The sequence below is a fragment of the Drosophila grimshawi genome, unplaced genomic scaffold (genome assembly GCF_018153295.1).
Source record: "Drosophila grimshawi isolate 15287-2541.00 unplaced genomic scaffold, ASM1815329v1 contig_44, whole genome shotgun sequence".
NCBI lineage: Eukaryota > Metazoa > Arthropoda > Insecta > Diptera > Drosophilidae > Drosophila > Drosophila grimshawi.
The window spans coordinates 22621849-22646308 of NW_025063240.1; the positions used below are offsets into that span (position 1 = coordinate 22621849).

Genomic DNA, 24460 nt, shown 5'->3' on the forward strand with positions numbered 1-24460 from the left:
ATTAAACTTTAACCGACAGTCACTTAATTAGCGACAACTCTTGGCTCAGCTTGTCGGTTTAGCCACTTTGGCATTGCGTTAACTACTTTTTTATAAGACCATCAATCTGCGGCCAAGTTTTGTGGGTGGTTGCCACCATACTAAAAAAAAGAAAAGAAAACAACAGCAAGTTAAGCAAAACTTTTGTCCAAAGAGTCACGCTGAAAATATATTGAAAAATGCAGTTGTACTTTTTACACAGCGCGGCCAAAAAGTTTTGCTTCTTCTTCGTTCATTTGCTTTGGGACTGGCTTTGCTTTGCCTTTGCCGTTGCCTTTGCTCAAACTGACGTAAATTTATAATGACAAATTGCATTTGGCACAAATGCAGCGCGAAATAAGCCAAAAAAAAAAAACAAATTGTAAAAGGAGTCGTTGTCCAAAAGGAAATGGGCAACTCCCTCTCTTTCTCTCCCACCCTCTCGCTGTCTCTCTCTGAGCCAATTGAGCGTGAAAAATTATGATGCTCCGTGTGCCAAACTGAAGTGAAAGAAAAACGACTTAAGCCCAGCCAGCAAGACAATCAAAGCGCTTAATTACGGACTGAGTGTCTTTGTTGAAATCCGCTTAAATGAAAATTTATACGTTATGCAAATACGTGCTTACAGTTATATAGAAAGCGATTAGTATAGGTATTAGTATAGGTAACTAATTGAACAAGATTAAATGCAATTAGTGGGCAGACATCAACCGAATAATGCTGAATGTGGGCCGCCAAGCCCAATTATCGTAATTACAGTCCATTTCATCAGCATGCTTTGCTGCTGCTTACTGCTGGCTTACTCGAGTGCTTCATTCATTCACTCAGTTAGATCAGTTTTAGGATGCCTGAACAAATTCCATGGCACATTGTTGTGTTTGTTGTGCTGGTTGTTATACCTTCAACCTTAGAAGCAGCATTGCTGCTTGGCTGCAACCACAATAACCGACTATGGCCTGCATCAAACAAAGTGGCTCAAATTTCACTCAAAACATTTTGCTCGCTTGTTGTTGGCGCTGGGTCATGGCAACATTTTGTTTATGTTTTTTTTTATTTTCCCCAAATGGGCGTCACGCGATAAAGCAAAAAATGACACGTTTTTAATTTTACTTCACACCTACACAACGGCAACAGCGACAGCAGCGGCAACAGCAACAGCAAGAGCAAAAACTTGGCAACAGCAACAAGGAGCATGCTGCTATGTAATCAAAACTGCAACAGAGCAACAGTCACAACAGCAACAACAACAACTGTTAACTGACAACAATGCCGTGGGTGCTAACGCAATGTGGACAGCGAGCAAAAGAGAAAAATTAGATTTATCACGAGTGGTTGCCGGAAAAATTGTCAACATTTATCAACATTTTTCAACGCGCAGGCTACGTGTTTTGGCCGAGCACCTCAAGAAAAAGAACAACTTTAGCAGCAACAACAGCAGCAGCAGCAACAGCAGCAACAGCAACAGCCACAGCAACAACAACAATTGTAGCGGTAACTAAGCCAAAGTATGCCAACGTCTGGACAACACAGCAACACTAACATAGCTGCCAGTTCAAGTAGCTGCCGGAGATGCGAGTTCAAGATGGAGACGCAGATAGAGTTGAAGATGGAGACGAGGACGCTATCGAGGTTGCGTTCAGAGAACATTTTGATTAATATCCGCAAGCGTTGAGAGCGGCCTGTTCCGTTGCCCAGAAGGAGCTGAGCTGAACAGAGCAGAGACCAACTTGATTTGATATTGTGGCGCTTGCAAGAGAGTGATGCTAGAACTCAACTGTAAGCCGCTTGCAAAGATTTTGTGGGCAGTCAGTTGATTGTGAAAAGTGGTCACGATGACGACAAAAATTCACTCGCGAAAATGAAAACAAAGTTGAGCAACAACAGCCACAAAAATAGTGAATGCGCGTAGGAGCATTGACCAAGTGCTCGCCAACAATCCTCCATTTCCCACGCGCCAGTCATCCGTCCCACTCACTCCCCCTCTCTCTCTCTCTCTCTCTCTCACTCTCTAGTCTGTCAGTGAAAACCGCTTCAAAAAGAACTTTCACAAGCGTGGGTGATAGGGAAGCTGAGCATGGTTTATATTCTTTTGACTGGTTTATTTGATTTCGCATTTTTTGTAACACTTTTATTATTTTTTGTATTTTCTTCGGCTGTGAAAATTGTACAAAATTACTTAGGATTTGTTCGGCACTTCTTGTGTCTAGTTAGGGGGCACAAATTGAGTTGTAACCTTGATTGGGTTCCAGCAGCAACAAGGCTGCAATTAATATTTTTGGCATAGATTCCAAAAAAGAAAAAATAAAAATAATACAAGCTGTTGGAGTTGGCTGATATTGACTCGGTTTGTTTTGTTTATTTATAAGCGAAGTGTCTTTGTGGAACAACCCTTTAATAATATATATATATATATATATGTAGCTCGTGGGCATTGTGTAATCTGAGCTATTTGTCAGCAGCTAAGCAGCCGGCTTGTCTCATTAAATTACTCAAAATATTACTGCAGCTGCTGCCAGAGACGACACCCTTTTTCATTTTTGTATTATTTTGCCGCTCTGCTTAACCCCAGCCGCATCCTCAGCCTTTCATTTAAGGTCACATATAATCGCATTTTAAACTTTTTCAATATGAAAACTTTTGTAAACGGATTTCCCGCTGGACGTTGCGCTTTAATAATTTTCTGTCATATCTTTTGCAGGCAGGCTGACAGGCAACAGTTGATGACTGGCCAGCACCGAGCGACAAACTATATCAAGGCCATTAATTCAAATTGGGGATTATGAGCATAGCAGCAACAGCAACAGCCACAAAAGCAGTAACATCAACTAATGAAAGGTGAGTCTCTCTATCTGCTTAAGTTAAAACTTTTTGCAACTAACTTAAGCAACTTTCCTCTCTGCCCCAGCTTACCACGCCGATGTATGACAAATCAAAGAAAACCTGGAGTCAGCGGCTCAAAATTAGCAGCGATAATAAGAACTCATCTCTAACTACTGCCGGCAGCATGCAGACGATGCAAATGCAACAGCTGCAACAGGCGCTGCATATGCAGCAGCAGCAGCAACACCATCAACAACAACACCAGCAGCAACAGCAAAGTCATCAACAGCAGCAACATCAATACCAGCAGCAACATCTTGCCCATCATCATCTAGTGCAACATTTGGGCTATCAACTGCCACCGCCACCAGCCGCACCACCGCCTGGCTATGAGTTTCTGCCCACCGCCTTGTCGCGCTCGATGAAGTATGCGGAGCCCTGGATCTATGGCACTGTGCGTGGCATACCGTCACGCCCGCACTCCTCCTACTACGGCCACGGACATCCACATGCGGCAGCCATTTTTGCCACAGATGGCGAACCGGGCACAGCCACCACACTGGCCGTTGTGATCTGTTCGTGTGCAGAGTATTTGAACGGCACGAAACGTGACGTGAAGAAGGCGAGCGTATGTAAGAAATGCAAAGGTTCGCGCCTGCCTCTGGCCAACATCGGTGGCACTGTGCGATTGCCAACAGTTGCAGCCGCGGCATCAGCTTCGCCGCACAACCGTCGACCTTTGGCGGCAACGATGCGTGTGGTGAGCGCAACAAAGAAGTCACGTCCCACCATACTGGATCCACAAAAGGATCCCTATGACCTGATGCGACGCACGCGTCTCCTTTCGCCAGAGCCAGTTGTCAGCGCGGAGCCACCAACTGCTACCAAGGACAGCAAGTCACGTGCAGCAGCAGCAGCGACGACAGCAACTACTGTCAAAGCCAGCTGGAGCAGTTCGATGCAACGGGGCAGGACAAGGACGCGTGCATCGCTGCCAGTGATTAAGACGCCTGTGCAGAATGTCCAGGACTGCTGGCTAATGGAGGACAATGAGTCGCTGCTGCAGAGCAGTGGTTTAATCAGCAATCGCAGCTCGCGTCGCTCCATCTTACGCTGCAACGTCAATCCCTACGATCTGATCTCAGTCAATTGCCAGACCAAGAAGACAACCAATGCTAAATGCTTGCCAGCTAGTGATGATTTTGATGTGGCCGATGCGCAACTGCACGAGGAGGAGGATGTGCCACATTTGGAGCAGCAGCCCCAGCAGCAGCAGCAGCAACCACAGCAGAAACAGCAGCAGCCACAGCAGCAGCTACAGCAGCAGAAGAAGGGCAAGTTCTACAGCAATATTGCTGGACAACGCATTAGTCTGGGCGAACAGGATGCAGGCGATGTGAGCGATAGCTACGAGCGTATAATCATTGCAACTGCTGGTGCTGCTGAGGCGACAATAAAAACAACAACGTTGCCAATTGCAACAGCAGCAACATCGCCAGCAACTGCAGCTAGCAATCCAAGGCGACCGCCACGCATCAAAAAGCCCGAGGAGCTGTTGAGTTTGGATATTAGTAAAACTCCAGCAGCAGCAACCACTGCTGTTGCTGCTGCCCCTTTTGTTGAGCTGCAGTCGAATGACGCAGCCGATGCATTTACAGTCTTGACAGTTACACCAACCTCGCCCGGCATCAAGTCGATACTGAAACGACCTACAACACTGGAGCTAGCAGCCCCTTTGCTAGCGTCAGATAATGCCACGGGGCCTGCAACGCCGTCTGGCAAGTCACAGTTTTATATACCCACGCCGACAACACCGGCGACAGCAGCAGCAGCAGCAATAACATCTTCCACGCCTACGCCCACATCGGCGACGAGTGCGCGCAAAAAAGTGCAATTTATGGTCGAGGATAAAATCATAGTCACAGCAGCAACAACAACAACAGCAGCAGCAGCAACCGATGACAGCGAAAATGATGTTGTTGCTGCTGCTGTTGCTCCTGCTGATGAGACAACGATGCCAGCAGCAAAGCCAGCAAACTATGAGTACTATAATCGCAAGCGCAACGCAGCCGCACAACAGGAGATAGCAGCAGCAGCAGCAGTCGCACTGCAACAGCAGCAAGAACAAACAACAACAACTGAGCAACAACAACAACTGACATTGTCATCGTTTGAATCTGACGTTGATGATGAGCATAACTTGTCTGCTTCCGCTGAGCCAACAGCAACAGCAGCAACAACTACCAGCAAAACAACGTTGCTCTCCACGCATATTACGCCAGATAGTTTGCATTATGAAGATGTGCAGCCGCCTGTGCATCAAATATTTGACAATAGTTGTAGCAGCAATAGCAACCAGACTGATGCTGACCAAGTATCTGAAATTTTGCCAAACTCAACGACTGCTGCTGGCTCCAAATTATTATTGTCGGCGTCGAGTCCGAACCCTGCTGGGTCAACAGCAGCAACAAAACCAGAAACAGCAGAAGCAGTAACAGCATCAGGAACAACAGCAGCAACATCACCGCATGTCACTGCAGTTGCTGTCAGCGCTTTAACAGCGGGTAAGTACAGAATCAACAGCAGCCAAAACCAAACTGCTCTTGCAACTAACCAGCCCTTTGCTTCCAACGCCTATCCTGTAGCTCCATGACCCTGCCCCTGCCCCTGCCCCTGCACCTAAGTGCCTGCCACTAGTTTCTGCATTTCTGTTTGGTGCGATGCGGCAACTTTTGCCTTTTGTTAGCTTTTAATTATGAGCAAAAATTCGCGCGCTGCCTCGAAAAGAATGCAATGTGAGCAGTTTTTTACCATGTGCTCTCTTCACAAATCTGGGTATATTAAAAATCTTAAGGCTTAGATTAGATGTCTGTCTAACTTGAGATTAGTTTAATAATAATTCTATAATTATTCAGTTAATTCTCAATTGTAACGAACATTAAATGTCGTAGGTTGTAATTCGATGTCCATCTAACTTAACGTGAACTATAACAATTATAGTACACATTTGAATAATTCCGAATTTTTAAAACATTAGCTGTCTTTAATTTCAAATTCAGATTGAAATATTAAATAATTCAATCCAAATTTAACTATCTTATGCATAAAGAAGCTGTATACATAATTAAAGTTCAACTCAAATTTTAATACACATTTATATATTTATTAATTCGAATGCACATTAACTGTTTTCGCTTATATTGCCTATCTAACTAACTTATCTTGAAGCCCAATTTTAATACACATTTAAATATTTAATACTTCTAGCCAACAATAAATGTCTACCGCTTAGTTTACCTATCTATCTAATTAATGTTGAACCCCAATTTTAATACACATTTGAATACTTCATAATTCTACACACATTAATTATTTTACGCTGAGATTAGCTATCTATATAATTAAAGCTCAAACCCAATTTAAATACACATTTACATCCTTAATAATAGCAACATTAACTCAACCTTTCTCTCAGCTTGTCAAACTGTTTTACTTAGCCAAGCAACTTTCGCTTGCCCTTTTTTCAATTGCTTTCGCTGAGTGTCATTCTTTGGCTCTTGTCCGCATTTCGTCTATCGTTGCTGCACTCTGTTTGTTTTTTGACTACAAACGTTGCAATTGTTTGTTAATTGCTCATCAGCAGCAACAGCACCAGCAGCAGCCAGAGCAGAGCTCTTCACACATTACGTATACGCCAAGTAACCGCCACTTCATGCATTAAACAAATTTCTCTAACAACTATGAAATAGTTGAGCAAACAATTGAAACACCCACACACAAACACTCAAACACTCATACACACACACACACACAACTATCTCATTTTCAGACACATTCGGGCAATTGAAATAGCGACATTGGAATGGAAGCTGACATTGGCGCACCTGGCTGCAAGTTCAGCAGGTTAACACTATAATCAAGCGCAGGGCCAAGCTAAATCCACAGCCAGAGCCTTTGACATACACCTACTCCCCTTGCCAACACGCACACACACACACACACACACCCTTCGAGCAGGCACGTGGCTAAAGTCAAGTTGACATTTGTACCCGCAAATGGCAAACCCACAGAGCGATAACTCCAAACTATGTACTTACATATGCATGTCGAACGTGTGTGTATTGTTGTGTGTGTGTGTGTGTGGTTGCGTGTGTGTGTGGCCAAATGCCTGCAGCGAGTCGGCGGCGTCACACATGTTCAACTTCATTCAAAGCAAATTAACAGACGACACAAAAAGTTTTCATTCAATTAAATTTTGACTGCAGCAAACGACGTCAAACACAGCAGAAAAACAGAAAAACTTGAGCCATGCAATTGAGATCGCGATTGTCACCGTTTACACTCTGCTACAAGAATTCATTTATTATTCAATTATTGACTTAACAAGATGCCTATGTCGATAGTGGGAGCATTAATTGGCAATTGAAGATGCCTCTTGCAGTTGCAGTTTAAAGTCCAATTGAATTCTAAGATGGTTCGTCGTAGAAAGGAATTCTTTAAGCTATTTATATCATGACAAAGAAACTCCTTAGGAAATCAATAAAATGATCAGGGAATTCCGTAGAAAGTCGGTATACTAATTAAAGAACTCCGTAGAAAATCGATATAATAATAAAAGAACTCCTTAGATATTCGGTATAATAGAAAAGGAGCTCCTTAGGCTATCGGTATAATAATAAAATAAAAACTCCTTAAAAAATCAGTATAAATATAATGGAGCTCCCTAAGAAATTGGTATAATAAATGAACTATCGATATAACAATAAAGGCACTCCTTGGGCGATTGGTATAATGACAAAGGATCTCCTCAGGAATTCGGTATAGTAATAAAGGAAACCCTTGGGCAATCGCGATAATAATAAAGGAAATTCTGATGCAATCAGTTTCGGAAGCCAAGCTTTCAGTTTTACTAGCTTTTCTCTCGCTTTTATTACGCTCTTTTTACAGATTTCAATTCTGTAATTTTTGTTATGTTTTCACTTGATGGTTCGAGTTCCTGTTTTGTGTTGCATAGTGTTATTGCTTTGTGTGTCTGTGTGCCTTGGCTGGCATATCTAATGCTCTGCTATTTCAGTCCGAGCAACAGAAGACAATGCAACAAACGCATTCAACACACGAGGCCACAATGGCGACGATAATGATTATGGCTGCTCATTACCGGCAACATGCCAGCCACTCCATTTGATGCGATACGTTGCCATGAAGCTGATACCTCTACTCCAATCCCTCTCTCCGCTCCCTCCCATCCATCGAATGGTCATGAAGGGGGTGCCCACGTGTCTGGGCTAGACAATTACTAAAGTTGCTCCTTCGCGTTGCTTTGGCTGCCTTGGCATTGGTGTTGTTGGCGTTGGCGTTGTTCGCGTTAACCAGCCCGAGTTTGGCAGTGCCACAATTCTGCAATTGTCTGTCGCCTTGTTGTTGGTTGGGTGTGTAGGTGTGTGTGTGGGTGAGTGCCTTGGCCAAGAGTTAAGCACTTGGAACTTTTCAAACTATTTTTGATTTGATTTTTGAATTGGGTGCGCGGGTCGCTCGCTGGCGCTGCTTAGAGCTAACTTTGCGTGCCACAACAGTAAACAAGTTGATTTATAGCGCACGTGTTGCATTCGCCTCGCTTGGTCGTGTTTGGCGCTTCGAATCAAAGTGAAAGGCATTAAAGGCCGACAAAATTTGCATTTTTCTGTGCCACGAGCTCGCCAAAGCAAACACCATCATTTTTAATGTCCTAGCTGGTTTCCACGTCCAACCATTCCCCGCGCTGCTGAGCATTATTAATATTTCATATTTGTCTTTGAAAGGCAGCCATGTTGTGGCAGTGACTGAAGAGGGGCAGTGGCAGTGGACACGGCAGGTTGCCACAGTTCATTTGAATAAGCCTGAAAATTGAAATTGCAGAAAATAAAAAGAGAGCGGTAGGTGGGTGGAGGGGGCTGGGGTAGCTTCTGTTTTGAAGCTGTGATTATTTGTTGTGTAAATTGTTTGACTAGCGGCTTACCATCAATTTTTTTAATTTTCAATATTTACATTTTCCTTTATGACATTGATTTTGTAATACAAATTGAGGGATCTTCTTTTATTTTGATTTTTTGATATATTTTGATATTTACAAAAATATATTTGGCTGCCTACAGCAATTTTTTTAAACATTCCAAAAATGCCCAATGCGAAAATATTATTTAAATGTGAACCAGATCAAAACAATTCGCTTATTAAATACTGTGTTTCATTTGGCTTTTTAAAGTTGAAAGCGAAAAGCTTTTCGCTTTGTTGGCCATTCCCAAATGGGGTTTGTAGGGCGCAAATTACGCTGCTAATATTTATTGTCTGCACCCAATTGTTATTTTATATTTTTTGCTGCTGCTGCTCGCCGTTTGCCGTTTGCTGTTTGCTGTTTGCTATTTTCATTTACATTTAATGACATTCGCTTTAAATTTCCGCGCTCCTCAAATGAGGTGTGAATGAAATATAAGCGAGAGGCGCACACAAAATACTAAATAAGACATCTTTAAGTGTTTATTTTAAAGTAGAAACTGCAGCAGCAGTAGCCATTGCCTTAATGCGAATATCATTTCCCTTCACCTTCTTCACCCACTATAAAGGCATGGATTGCAGAGGCCGCAACAAAGTAATACTTTGCATTTTACATTTGAGCAGCATTCAACATTTTTATGGTTATTTCTCGCTTACGCTCATAACGGAAGTGGAGCCTCATGTCTTCATGTACTTTGCATATTTACACTAATAGAAAATGTGGTTACCAATTGAAATGGAAAAAGAAAAAAACTAAAAATACATTTATATATAAAAATCCAAGGCGCATGCAAAACTTTGTCATATCCTTGTTGTTGCCATTGTTGCTGCTGCTGCTCCTGTTTTATGGGCTGCAATAAAAACTGTCGCAGGCGACAGGCCAAGGGGCAGTTTTTACTGCTCCTGCTGCGACTGTTTTATGTTGCTGCTGCTGCTGTTGCTGGCTTTGGGGCTAGTTGTCCAATTGCTGCGACAACATTTGCATATGTATATGTGTTGGTGTGCCCAGCGACCATTCCTCAAACTTAATATATCCTGTTTCCTGATTTTCATGACGTACTTTGGATTGGCTGCCCCCTCCCCCCACCATTAAGCGCTCAGAGAACTGTTGTTGCCTGCTGCTGCTGCTTGCCACAATTTCTAGGTTCTATCTCTTTCTCTCTGCTGCTGCTGCTGCTGTTACTACTTATCCTTGTTCTGCGTGCTGCAGTTTTATGCTTGTGCCATTTTCTGCATTTAAGTGAAATTCTATGCAAGAATTTGCCTCTGCCGACATGCATATTTGTGTTAAAGCCATTCCACAGCCCATCCACCCACAGTTGGGCATGTTGGTACTGTTGCTGTTGCTATTGCTGATGGGGCAACTTAATGCCATAAAATGTTCGTTTCACTCGACTAATGCATACAAATGCCTGATGCGCATTTTCCATTTTACACAAACGAATCGTGTCATGTTGCCTTATAAAACATTCATTTCACTGTCACATTCAACTCGGCATCGAAACATTTGGTCAAAAACAGAAAAAGAAAACCCAAAAGCCTGGCTAGATGCGAAAGCAAGGAAATGGCATTAAATCTTGACATAAGATGCCACTTAATCTAAGACAGAAACAAAAGCAAACAAAACAAATCTCATTTTTGAGACAAAGTCAGGCCGAGAGTCAACTCAGCTGCAATTTATGGTAAACATATGCAAAAATGATTGCAATTAGGCGCTGAGAGGGGCACTGGGAGGGTGCCACTTGAATACAAAATAATTCACAGCTGTTTTTCCACTTTCACATGCAGTATTTGACTCTGACTCTTGGCATAAATAGTTCAACTAAAAGTGAAATATTTAGTTCAAGAGTCAAAGTTAATCTATAAATGAAAGGCAAGTCGAGTCTTGTATACACACATATATATATATATATATATAGTGGTGTTGTTGCTGTTTCTGCAATCGATTTAGTTTGGAAATAAATTAAATTTCTCAATGTAAGGCAGCGCAGCCACAAGAAGCAGCTACAACCGACAGATGTCGATGAAAGCGGACAGGACAAGACAAATGCACTGCTATTAAGGATGCGACGCCTGCCAGCTGAGTGCTGCGCTAAAATATCGTGTGTCACTCTCAATTTTTCACAGTGTGCATGCCAATGTAAAAGATACTTTCCAAGTGGTCCACAAGTAAAATCTATCAATGTGTAGCTGACGTCTCATTGTTGTTGTTGCTGTTGTGGTTGTTGCTGTTGCGAATGTGGTTGTTGCTCTCAGTGAGTGCCGGATGTGTGTGACCGAAGGTAGCCAAAATATTTGGCATAATAATAAAAGTGCTCGATGCGAGGCGACACAAAACCCCAACAACGGCCCGTTGGGCCAGTTTGCAATTTTCTGATTGCTATTGCAATTTTTTATACATTTTTGTTGCTGCATGTTGCATGCAAAAGTTGCCTTTTGTTTTGTGGCAGCTTTGAAGCGAAAGCCAAAATGAAATTTACTGCAATCTCTTGAGAATTTTTGCGACAAAGGCAAGCAAATCGAAACCACAACTTGCTGCTGCTTTTTCTTGCTCTTCCTGTATGGATATTTTTCGATGGCCTGCCAACAGCAGCAGCAGCACCAACAGCAACTAATGCCACTTGTAATGAATGGACAGATAGCAAGAGGCAGTCAGCGAGAGGGAGAGGGAGGGAGAGAGATGGAGAGTTGTAGGGCTTAGGGACAAGAAAAAGCGCAACAACAACAAAGATTGTTGTAATGAAACGTAACGAAACAAATCAAAGCATGCGCCACGTGAGTGCTCGAATATGTTCATCTTGATGTAGATGTGGATGCCAATGTGAATGCGAATGGGAATGTGAATGTGGCTGCTGCTGTTGACGTAGTAGCTGTTGCAGCAGCTAAGGGCCACTGACCGAAAGACCGGACTGTTGTGCCAAAGCAGAAGTATAGAAATTATAAAACACATTGGCCAGCCAGCGAGCCAGCCAGCCAGCCAGCCAGCTGCAGAGTATACAGTCTGCTACTACAGTATTCGACCAAGTGTATAAACTGCTTGCATATTACTTCTGCTTCTGCTTCTGCTTCTTGTATTTTATTTTCTTTTCCTTCATTTGCGGTTTTTGCCATTTGATTGGCCAACTCTGTCGCTGCAGCTGTGGACGTGTTGGGGTTTTTATGCCTGAGGTCACAGGAAGTGACCTGCTGCATCCATCTCTCATCTCCTCCCTCCCGTTCCACTCATATTGTGTGAGAAAGTTGCTGACCAGCTTCATACCTGGAGGGCTTAGTTTACAGTTTAATTTGTGTATCACAATCAACAACAACTCTGCTCGAATCAAGCAATCAATATTTGTAACTGACTTAACTGTGAAAAGTAGATATATAGAGAGAGGGCAGTAACTATTGCCATATTGCCAGTTTTGAGCTGTCAATCCACCAACAACTAACTTATGCAGCAATGACAATTTTTTGCAGCAACCATTTGCCAAAAAGTGTTGCAGCTCTTTGTGCTTGTCACTCAGTCAGTCAGTCAGTCAAGCAAAGCAGTGCTGACTGACAACTGTATAGGCGTGAATAACATCAATCTTTCAATCATTCAGTCAGTCAGTCAGTCACATCTGTCTGTTGAGCACATCAGCCTGGCGCGACACTTCTGCTTTTGCTCCTGTTGCTGTTGCTGTCTGTTGCAGCTTGCAACATGTGCAAACTGGCAAAAATCATAGTCAAATATTTATTCAGTAACAAACACGGATTTTTGTTGATTTTTCAAACGGACGCTTTATCATGCGTGACATTTTTCCCAATTTTTGAGCATAACTATGAAAGTCCCTGACAGGTTGATTAGCTCTCTGCTCTGCTCAAAATGATGTCATCTATAGCAAACTGTATAACTAAACTTACAGCTTCTACACTCTTTATCAAATCTCTAAATATTATAAATATATATAAATATTTTAAGTAGGTCAAGCATGCGCTCACCTATTATACCCCATGAGAGGCATTTGCTTTTGCAGGGTATGATTAAAACTGACAGCAGGAACAAAATAAGGCAATTTATGAGGTTTAACGCGTATGCAAAAAATTCCCACTATGAAAATTGTTTTGTATTGCATACAAAGCGGCGCCAGACGCTGTCAATTTCACTGCAGTAGCAGCAGCAACAGCAGCAGCACGTCAAAAACTTCGTTGCTGCCAAATTTGTGCAGTGTTGACGTCAATTTCTGGCGCATTGTGCTGGCAAAATCAATTAACTGCACTTTCAAATGCTACGTGAGCAGCAGCCGCAGCAGCAGCAACACGCCCCCTGCCTCACCCTTTGCTGGCCACAACCACATCCGTTCGCTTTTGAGTAAACTATTGCTTGCAAATATCTTTTGCAACTAATATTGAAATTCCGCAGGCGCCGCAGCAAAGAAATGCATCCCACCGATGGCGGCGTAAATATTTTCACCAAATCGACTCAGTCAACAGCAAACCCTCTGCCACCGCTTCAACTACCCCCCTGCTCCTGCTCATCACTCTTCATTCGGCCAGCAAAAAAAAAATAATTTTTGACATGATTTCGTTTTTTGGTTTTTGTGCCTCACAAAATAGCCATGACGTCAACAAGTGCACTTGACAGCACTGGAGGGCAGCGGACAGGGAAGGGGAAGGGTAGCGTCAGTAAATATTACAGCGCCACACATGCAGAGAAAGCATGGGAGGAGTGTGGAGGGGGCGATTCGTCACTTGCTGTTGTGCAAAATAAAATTGCGGAAAAAAGATGGCGTTTATAAAAATGCAACTAGTTCCCGAGTCCATGGGGACGGCTTGTCGGATGAGGATGCCTGGCTAACATTAACAACAATAACTAACGTACTTCACTACACCCACACACATACACACACACCAGCAAAGGCAACCCCTGCGTTAGGTATTTCCACATGCGCAAAGTTATAAAAACAAGCTGACTTGTCTGACGTGGTTGGTTTTTTTGATTGTGTCTTTGTGTGTGGCAGGCCAAACGTTGCAAGAAAACTCATTTTACAAATATGCAAGTGGCACAGGAAAAAATACAACAACACGGATACCATAGGATGCCGTAGACAGCTCTTGCTGCAGAGACAATTGCATTCCACAACAGATCTCAAGCTAAGCTTAGATAGAATGTATCGCAACTGCTGATTGATTTGTTTTAAATGCCACACAATCTGTATGCAGCAAATTACTTTACAAAAAAGATAAAGCTGCACTTCCCCTAAATGCAGGTAAATTATTCAAGACTACTCTTAAGTTAACATTGACCAATCAGCAATGATTTCGTCACCTTTTATCCCCATTTCGATAGCCATTTATTGCAACCGTAAAAAGAGCATTTGAATTTCGTTATTTTGTTTCAGATAATTCGGTTCTTATCTTATGTATATTTCTTTGCACGACTTGTCGACTATTTTTCCCTTAACTTGTCTCATTTTTGCCTGCTCGGATATTTTCCTATTGTGTTTGTTTTTTAAAACAACAGCAGCTAGCAAGAAAAATAAAATGCCAACTTTTTCAGGGGGGAAAACAAAAATTATTTGCATTTCACCTGCATGTTGGCACGTGATTGCGGCATGTTGCCCTCCCACACCCCCTACCCCACCCCAACACCACTACTACCTTTACTCTACTGGTAGTCCTTTTCCCCTTGCTGCCAGCCAAGCAGTGCAATTCTCATGTGCTGGCATTTCATTTAGTTGCCTGGTCGCTTACACTGTTTTCCGTATAGGGCTCAAAAATATTTGTCAAGCTGCTGATGCTGCTGTTGCTGCTGCTGCTGCCCGGATGTGGCAAGAGGCAGGCGGGAGTAGGAACAGGGGCAAGCAAGCTGCAGGGCATCGCCATTTGTGTAGGTGTTTAACAAACACACTGCCAACAACGACGACTACATTGCTGTTTAGAGCCGAGTGCACTTCAGCTAGTAACAGGAAGAGGAACAACACCAACAGTAACAACAGCAACAGCAGCACGTGCAACAACAATAATGCCACGCCTTCTCCACTCTTCGCTGGTGTCATGAAACAGAAGGCTGAAATGTCAACAGTTTACATTGCGCCCATTTAGCGTGGGATTAAATGGGTTTTTGTAACTGCTTTTGACCCGCAACGCCTGCTGGCTTCCACTTGCTGCTTGCAACTCGCTACTTGCCACCTGCCTGCATATGATGATGAAAATTGGAAGGCAACATGTCGGCGAAACTTCAAGCAGCGTCAGTTTTTTGATTTGGCGCAAAAAACACGCCCAAAAAAAAAATATATATAATCGCCTGGTTCTTATCTGATTTGTGGGCGCGGCCTTTGAAGGAGAAGTTGTATTCGTGTCAGAGTTGACGAAGTGCTTGAAAGCTTCCGCTGAAACGTTTGCTTGACGCCGACTTCCACTTTTAATTCAATGCGACAACAAAAACCCAACTCAAGTGGAAGTCACGAGGCATAAATAAAGCAGAGCAGAGCAGAGCAGAGCAGAGCAACAAATACGCAGCAATAAACATAAAATATACTCATATACATATTTATATATGTGTGTGTGTCTGTGTTTTAGCGGAAGTGACAACAAGCAAACTAGAAATACGGCTAAAAACAAAATGCTGTCCACTTGAGCCACAGGCGCCGCAAAAGGTGCAAAAGGCAGCGAGGCAAAAAGGGCAAAGGCAAACGGCAAACGGTAAAATCGCAGGCCAAAAGGACTTGTTTGCCATTACGCACGTGATTCATATGCAGAGTCGTTTATAAACGTAGCTTTGCCACACCCCCTCCCCCTTCCCACACCCTTCCCCCCCCCCCCCTGTCCATACTCTGTGCGAAATAGGTGTGGAACGCTTGTCACAATAAATTTACTAAAAGTGACAAATATTTTATGCTTAAGAATAATTGATGAAGTGGCTGGTTGGGCTGCCCTGGCTACAATGGCCTTCACACAAAAGCCAGGCGGCGGCACTGAAAACGGTCACGTTCACACTTATAGGCAAGCAGGCCGTTTTTGGGCAGGTTGGTCTAAACAGCTCAAGCTGCTGCCTGTTGGCAAGGCAAATAATAAAACGCTAAATCATAGCTACGTTTAGTACTTTTGGTTGTGCTGCCGCTGCCGTTGCTGCTGCTGAGAGTCCTGTCACAATATTCTCACATGTCCTGTGTGTATGTATGGCCATCTCTCTCTCTCTCTCTCTCTCTCTCTCTCTTTGAAATGTATGCGGAGCAAATAAAAACTGGCAGCGGATATTACGACATATTGCTCCAGAAACGGTTTGTGCACAAAAATTGCGCCAAGGATTATGGCACTACATTACAGGACCTCTGCAGGGCTCCCAGCTGCAGCTACAACCCGCCCCTACCCTCACCCCCGCTCTGGCTCTTGCTGTGTTGCTGGCATATGAATGATGAGCGTCATTTAATCTTTGTCTATGGCGCCAACACCTCCAACATATATATATATATATATATATAAACGTTTGTCGACTCCTGCTCGCTGTGGGTTTCCTGTTTTTGTTTGTATACGCGTGCTGCGCTTGACATGTCCTTAGCTTTGTTTGCACTGAAATTTAACGCGGCCAGAACGACAAAGAGAGACAGACATAGAGTGAGGCTATGTAGAGTGAGAGGCTATGCCCAATTGCTGTGGTAGTTATGCGAGTTCACGCAACAAAGACCTTGAGTCCTTGAGCACTTGCAGCAGCAGAAGCAGCAGCAATTTGGCTTGGCTTTAAGTTATGTACTTGCTAATGGAAATCAACTCTCACCAAAATGACCCCCACCTCTGCTGCTGCTCTGCGTTGCTTTGCTCTGCTCCCCTCCTCCGTTAGCCTGTCCAATAACTATGACAAGCACACACAGCCGGACAGTTTCCCAGAGCAATCTGCGAATTAATTGAGAAATTTAATACTGGCCTGGCAACTAAAAAGGCAAGCCTTAAAGTTGCCAGCAAACTTTAAATTTGTTGAGTTGTTGAGTTGCTTGCAGCAACAAACAATTATGCGCAATGAATAAATTAGCAGGCGGCTGGTTTTCCTTAGATCTTCGCACTGATCAATTTGGCAACAGCGTAATAACATTTAAAATTCAAATGCCAACAAATAAAAAAAAACACAAAAACAAAATTACTGGCATAAGTACAAGGCACATGTGGCAGATAAGCGCCTGTCTGTCTGTCTGTCTGTCGTCCTGCAGCACTTAGACGCTCATTGTCGACGAGTGGGCGCAGTGGGTAGAGGAGGGGTTGTGTCTGCCTGCCAGCTTGCCAGCCTGCCTCTGCCTGCTTGTAACAAAGTCCTTTTTGGAGAATATGCGAAATTAATTGTCTGTTTGTTGCTAACAAATTTGAATTTAAACCGCATGTACGCTGCCAAAATGTGTGAAAATGTGTAGCGGGCAACTAACGAAGCAAAAATTGGACCCCCTCGCTCACTTTGCCTACAATCCCCCCCCCCCCCCACACATCCCCCACTCACCGCGCGACACTTTAGATCCCACTCCAGTCACGCCTCATCCCCTTGCTGTTTGTTGTGGGTGCCTTTTGTGTTTGGTCGAGACAAGAACTTCCACGTTGCGAGTTGAGCTCAAGTGGTAGTCGCTTCAGTTGTTGTTGCCAATTTACAGTTAGCCGTACAGTTTGGTAACTGTTCTCGATGTTCTCGCCGCGGCAAGCAGCGACTAAAAGTTGCTTGCGGTGCTTGGCCAGCATTCAACTTTTCACGTACAGCAATTGTCTCCACTAAAAGTCCCACCCATGTTGCTCTTGTTGTTTCATGTTGTTGTTGTTTAGCCCAAAGTTCGGCTAAGCACACAAACACACACACACACACACATATATATAAATATATATATATATATACCAAAATACCCCCACACACACGGCGTAAATTAATTACTGCTGTTTTCGGCGCTTATTTGTCTTTGAAATTTGTTTCTTGAACGGCACAAAACTGCTGCTGCGGCTGCTGCTCCTTCGTCCTTGGACCATGGACCATGGACCATGGACCACGGTCTATGTAGCTCGCCTCGGCATTTAATTTGCTGTTGTTTTCATTTGCCTCTTGCCTATTTGCTATTTAAATTTAATTTGCATTACTTGTAGAATTTAAAAAGCAAAAATATCTCATGCGCAAAGCGACAAGCATCCCTGCAAGGGTCCTGTGCGTGCCTTATCCCGTCTAGGAACCCACCACCCACCGCCCACCCACCTACTCCGCCTTTGAGCAGCTTTTCTGCTTCAACATTTTTATTTACTTGCGGCCTGGTAATTTCTGTTTATTCTTGGCAAGTTTTTACAGCCTCCCGAAAATGTCTTTGGTAGTTGAACGTTTTGTGTTTTTTTTTCTTTTTTTTTTTTGTTTGCCTTTAAGTTGTCCAATGTCCTCAGTCCTCTGTTCGCCATTCACATTCGCCGAGTCCCTTTTACATTTACGTAAACTTAAAGTTTTGAGCATTAAACCTGCTGACCCAACATTACGCATACGCACCATTGGCCGCATAGTTGGACTCTGTACCCCGAGTCGAACTCCCAGCATAGCAACCATCAACCATCAACGGCAGCCAGCCACAAATTGCATATTACCACAAAATCAATTTACATTCCTAAACTGATTTTCCGTCCTGCATATGTAATAGCCATCCGAGTCCTGCTCCTGGTCCTAGTCGTGGACCTAGTCGTAGTTCTAGTCCTAGTGTAGTCCGCCTCTCTGCGCGAATGCACACGGGAAATTATTAAATTAAAATTATGTTGCTGCATGCAACGCCACTTCCTTCACGCTCTCCAATTAAAATCCAACGCCACACTCTCTACCACTCTCTCTCGGCCACAAAGCTCAGTTAGCCAGTCCGTGTGCCACACACACACAAACTACGCACCAGACACACACTCTGTTAATGTTCCTATGCTACTTAACCCACTGAGTGCTCTAATGAAAAATAAAAATAAAAAAAGGTGTTTTTAAATACATTAAAGTCTCGTATGCAGCTCGCATGTTTTCAACTTGATTAACTCATTTAATACGAATTGTCCGACAGCATAAATATTAATGTCCTCTTTAATCTGCATAAGGCAACATTTTTAAAACAGTTACTTTTCTTCTTTATATTAATATTATGATATAATCAGCAATACAAAATAGTCATTATAAATATCATTTAACTGGTTTTCTCACCGGTTATATGCTGAGACGCTTTATAAAGAGATCAGATTTTTAAATCATTTTAAAACGAATCTAACATGATAGTTATAATGATTATATTATATTGTTTAATCAACATTTTCTTTTGCTTTTCTTTCTTTCGTTCTTTATTCTCTTCATTATACGCATAAGTTCTTCTTCCGTAAGGTTGGCCTTAAGCGGGTTAATCGAAACTTTGGCCAGTTCCCCGGCAGTTCTAGTCATAGTTAGAGGTTTAAACATTGCCATTCACATTGGCATCGCCATGGTCAAGTCGAGGCACGTACATCAAAGTTGGCACCGCCAGGTGCTTGGCCTCTGTTTCTGCTACTGCTGCTGCTGCTGCCTCTACTTTTAATGCTGCTAGTTTTGGTTTTGTGTTCTCAGTTCTGTGTTGTGGGTTCTGGGTTCTAGTTCTGTTAGTGGCTTTGCCGCATGCGGGTGCCACATGCCTCATATCCAAGTGCTGGCTGTATGCGTAGCTGCCTGACTGCATGGCTGGCTGGCTGGCAGGCAGCTTTCACTTTTAGTGCCCATGGTCGTTCTGGTGCTCACGTCGTCGGCCATTTAAGCCTTAAGCAGGCCACTTAGTGACACAGACATAAATCTGTGCGCCAAATCCGAGCAATTAAATGCATCGTAATTTAGACCCGTCGCTGCCGTTGTTGCCGCTGAATGTCCTCGCACAGTTCGCACAGCTCGCTCTTTAGTGCACAATTAAGGCGAAGTACGCAGCATTCTCATGTCTCATGTCTCCAACTCCCTCCTTTTTGTGGAGGGACACACACGTGAAATAATCTGTGCTGTGCGCCATTTTGTTTCGCTTTGCCACGCTCCACAATTCCTTATTAATTGACGTGAATTTATGTATTTTCGACGCGTTATTGTTGCCCTCACAAATTAAAAAATATAAACAGACATCGCGCGCCAGTCTGCAGACAAAAACACAAATACAAACACAAACACAAACAGCAGAGCCAAGCCAAGTGAAGGACACACAAAGCATATCGGGCCAAAAAAAGTAAAGATGAAGAAGACACCAGAAAAAACACGCATTTTTATGGCACTTGGCAATTAGAGAGAAGAGCTCAGAAAATCAGCAGAAACATTGCCCAGGGGCGTTTTGTAATAATTTGTGTGTGCTTTTATTTGTACTTGGATATCAAACATCTTGTTTCGGCCCACGCATCCTCCCCTCCCAGGCATTCTCTTTCTGCCTGTCCAGTTTGCTGTTTGTTAGTAGCCAGGTTAATGTCGGCTTGTTGTTACGGCCCCCACTCGGATGTTGGCTATTAGACGGCCATTAAATAATTGCCAGCAATTCAAGAAGACCAGCAGCACCCACTGCAGTTTATGTGAGTGTTTGTGTTTGTCTGTGTTAAATGCTCCCTTTTTTATTAAAGACATCTAATTGCTGACAATTTGTGGGGGGTAAACTGATGCCAAGAATCTTTTGCGGCAACTGCAGCAAATATAATATAATTTAATATGTGTCAGAGTTGAGAAATAAGTGCAAACATACCTATTTGCTTGGTCCACAAGCCGCAGCAATAAATATATACAATAATGCCCCAGATTGCAATTGAAACCACTCGCAGACCCACACCTGAATGCAAATCTAGAAACCCGAAAACCGTAAGCCGAAAAATATGTCCGGGTATGAGACCTGAACGACCGCAGAGTCTAACCGAACCGAACTAAAACCGAAACAACGAACTGAAAACTGTAACGCTCGAGAACTAGTGAGAGAGTTGCTTGAAAATTAATTTAGCAATATTTATGTGTATTAGGAATTTATTAAATAGCTGCTAAGCTCGAAGGCATCAACTGACTACAGCAATAGTCGACAATTAAAACTTACAGTTGTTAACGTAATTGTTAATTGTTGCAGCATATTGCAATCGAGATACATATATGTGTGTATGTATATACATATGTGTGTGGGCAGCAACAATAACAGCACTTTAAACCACTTTAATTGTTTCTCATAGCCCAAATTGCAAATGAACACGAAACTCGAAAAGTTGCCCTCTTTAGGGTGCAACGTTACGTATACATAACAATTGCTCTCTATGCACTAAACAACATTTTACACTTGCCTGCACAAATTGTGCTTAAAGTGTAATCATGTAAATCGCAAATAATTGAGCAACAACAACTAAAACAGGAGCAACATCCCTGCCACAACAACAAGGATAACACTCGAAACGAAACCGTTTCAAATGGGATCCACTTAAATTAGTGCATATGAGAATTCGAGTGGACTCAAACTATTCAATTATGCCAGTGAATTTATCCGCTACATTCCTTGCTCAGCTACAACTTCAGTTTTAATTTTAGTTTCAGTTAAAGTCTCAGTTAATTTTGTAAGCAATCTTCATAGGAGACTACCTGCAAGGAGCAGAATCGGGACCAGGTCGAGGACCAGCTGCACTCGGCTTTAAGAAAGTCGACGTTTATTTTGCAGCTTGCAGAAATGTTTGCTACTTTTGTAGCTGTTTTTGTTTGTTGGCTTTTTGCAAAAAAATTATCGTAAAAGAATTTTACCTGAGCTACGTGACTGCTGAACTTAATATCCGTTTGTCATAAGCGTTTCTAATGCACACACACACACACACACACACATAGAGAGAGAGAGAGAGAGATAGAAGCAGACATGACTGCACTTAGCACACACACACACACACTCATAGAGCTTTGAGGCTTGCACGTACAGCAGCTAAAAAGAGCAGGCAGAACAGGAGCGCTGAAGGGTTGCTCAGGTGTGGCTTCAATTCGGGGGTCAGGGCTGCCGGGTGAGAGGGGTATGGAGTGTGCGGCAGCTACGCGTGCTGAGAAACAAAAGCCAGTGACATTTTCTAGCTAAATTAAGTATTTTTAGTATTTTTAGAAGTTGCCTGCAACTTGTGCACAGCTTCCGCTTCAACTATTGTTTTTGTTGCTGCTTGTTGTGCCTGGCTGTATCTCTGTTGTCTGCCAATGCATGCGCAAATTTTACGAGTAGATTTCTGAAAGGTTCCGTCCTTGCAGCGGCGCTTTAATTGCATTTAGAGCTGCTGCTGCTCTTGGCCTGCTTCTACTCTTTGTGTTGTTGCTGCTGCTGCTCTTCTTTAAATAATGCAGTCATGTCTGCAGCAGTCAGGTGAGCAGAAGCAGCAGCAGCAACAGCAACAGCTACAACTGGCCACGCCTCCAAAAAAAATGCTGGCCAGCCATAAAAGCAGCAACATAATTCTACCTTTTTACGGCTGCTCCCCTTTGGGAGGCCACATCTTGCTCGATGCCGCAGATACCCTAGCAAAAGTGGTTGATTATCTAACAGATAATCATAATTCAATACAAAATTTGGCAGCTTAAAAGAAACAACTATTTCCAGCTCAGTTTAAAGCTACTACTTACTGTGAGTTCAATTTATTGTTAGGGTATCGCATTGCTGTTCACCCATCTTTTCTATTGTTTTTCTCTCTTCTTTTTGTTTTGACATGAAAAGGACGCGACTGCCATTAAAGAAAAGTGTAGCATACTTCTTGGCGCTGGCGCAGATTTCCACACAGCGAAGGAAAAACGCTTTTCGCAACGTTGTTATAACGTTGGCCCGCCGTAAGAAATTTTCCAACACATTTGGCCTGCAACTCGGGGCCAGACTTGTTTTGGCCAGTTCGCTTTTGTGTTCGCCCTCCCAGCGCATTATATTTATATTTTTCTCCTTTTTTCCTGCTTATTTTTTGCCATTTGGGCGCATTCATTTTGCACGTTGTCCCTGGGCAAATAATTTCACTGATAAAAGATTTTCAACGCATCTTATGCTCGCTGTTTTGCGCTTTAGCAATATGTTTTTCCCTCCCCCCGCCGACAGCAGCCTCAGCTTGTTTGTTGTTGTTGTTGTTGTCGGACTGCTGTTAAACTGGAGTAAATATAATATAGGCAACGTTGTTGTCTGTTGCTTCCTTTAAGTAGTTTACGCGCATTTAAAAGCAGCAGCCAAAACAAAATAGAGCCAAAGGGCGAAAGGGAGACCATTGGAAGCAGCAACTGGAGTCCTGCAAGCAGTACGGAAATGACAAAACGTGCCACGACAACACGACTCTAGCAGTAAAGAGCAATCGAAGCAGCACTTCTTGTCTTGTGTCCCTTTTTTCGCTCTGTTTTTTGGATGCCACCTTACGTTGCACTTTGTTACTGCTCAGTTGTTGTTGCTTGCAATGGGCATTGTTTGCTTATTTCACTACCAAAATGAAACTCAAATCAACTCGTGCATTTCTAATGCGACTTTATATGCTTTATTCCCAACATTCTCATCAGCAACAGCAACAACAGCTAGTATGTCACGCCCCTCCTCAGACATGTTTTGGCCTTTACGGATAGCAAATTTTTTCCTCGTCGTGCTATTTTCTTATTGAAATGAGTCAAAATGTACACAATGTTTGCTGCCAGCCAGCAAGCAGCGAGTGCTTATTCTTGAGCAATATTATTACATTGCCAGAGCTCGTCCGATACCAATTCCAATCCCTGCCCAACGTTCTCCCCCAATTCCTATTGCAATCCCAAAACCCAATTGCTGCTCGGCAGTTTGCCAGCGAGCTGCTCTCAGACTCTCAAGTCAGTTTGTCAGCTTGTCAGCAAGTTGAGTGTGGGTTGGTTGAAGAGGGCGGTGGGTGGGGGGCGTGGCAGCTGTTCACTTTGGCTCGCCGTTGCTTTTGTTACTCATTTATTTTGATTTGTTTACCATTGCGATTTATATTTCTTCGCTTTCCGTTTGCGCCATTCGCCATTTGCCATACTCAAAGTTCGCCTCTGCGAAATAGTAGTGAGAAGAGTGCGCCGAGCAATAAAATTAAGCTCGGATTTATTGACCCATTTCAGTTTGACTCGCTACTCGATTTGCCCTTTTTCCACTCTCCACTCTCCTTTCGCCTTGTCTGCTCGTTGCTGTCTGTTCGCTTTTGTGCAACAACTAAATTAAAATGTTTTACTAATCCCGACAAGTAACACTTTTAATTACTTTTTCTTCTCAAATGCACACACAGCCACATTTGTAATGGACCAACGCCCACATAGCCACGCCCACCAATACGGGTCGTTAGGCCCAACTCGATTCACTGCTTATCCATTTTACTTACTCCAACATATAGAAAACATATATGTTTATATATATATATATATATATATATATATATGTATATATGTATATGTGTATGCTTGTTTGTTTTTGTAATAGTAATAATGGAATGAAGAACAATATTTCTGTGTGGAGATTGATTTTTGGGCTACTGCTCGACTCTCTGTTTTGGGACATTTAATTTAATTAAAAATGCAAAATCTAAAAATCCAAAAACAACTTTTGTATATCAATTGCATTCAATTAAAGCGTTTCAATTCGATGACAAATAAAAACCATCAAATCCATATGTGACATAAAGCAAGTAGACTCTGCTGACTACGATA

General features: G+C 42.9%; 1 protein-coding gene and 1 long non-coding RNA gene across 2 annotated transcripts in view; both read left to right on the forward strand.

Moving 5' to 3' along the window:
* LOC116805536 overlaps positions 1-3056 on the forward strand; it is a 33713-nt gene extending 30657 nt beyond the window's left edge. Inside the window, exons 3-4 of the long non-coding RNA XR_004365232.2 lie at positions 2717-2853; positions 2924-3056. This is a non-coding gene — a long non-coding RNA (uncharacterized LOC116805536). The remainder of the gene's footprint in view (positions 1-2716; positions 2854-2923) is intronic.
* A 1894-nt stretch (positions 3057-4950) lies between these two features.
* Positions 4951-24460, forward strand: part of LOC6558161 — a 29074-nt gene continuing 9564 nt past the window's right edge. Inside the window, exon 1 of the mRNA XM_001983204.2 lies at positions 4951-5402. The gene's annotated coding sequence lies outside the window, so the exon portion shown is untranslated. The remainder of the gene's footprint in view (positions 5403-24460) is intronic.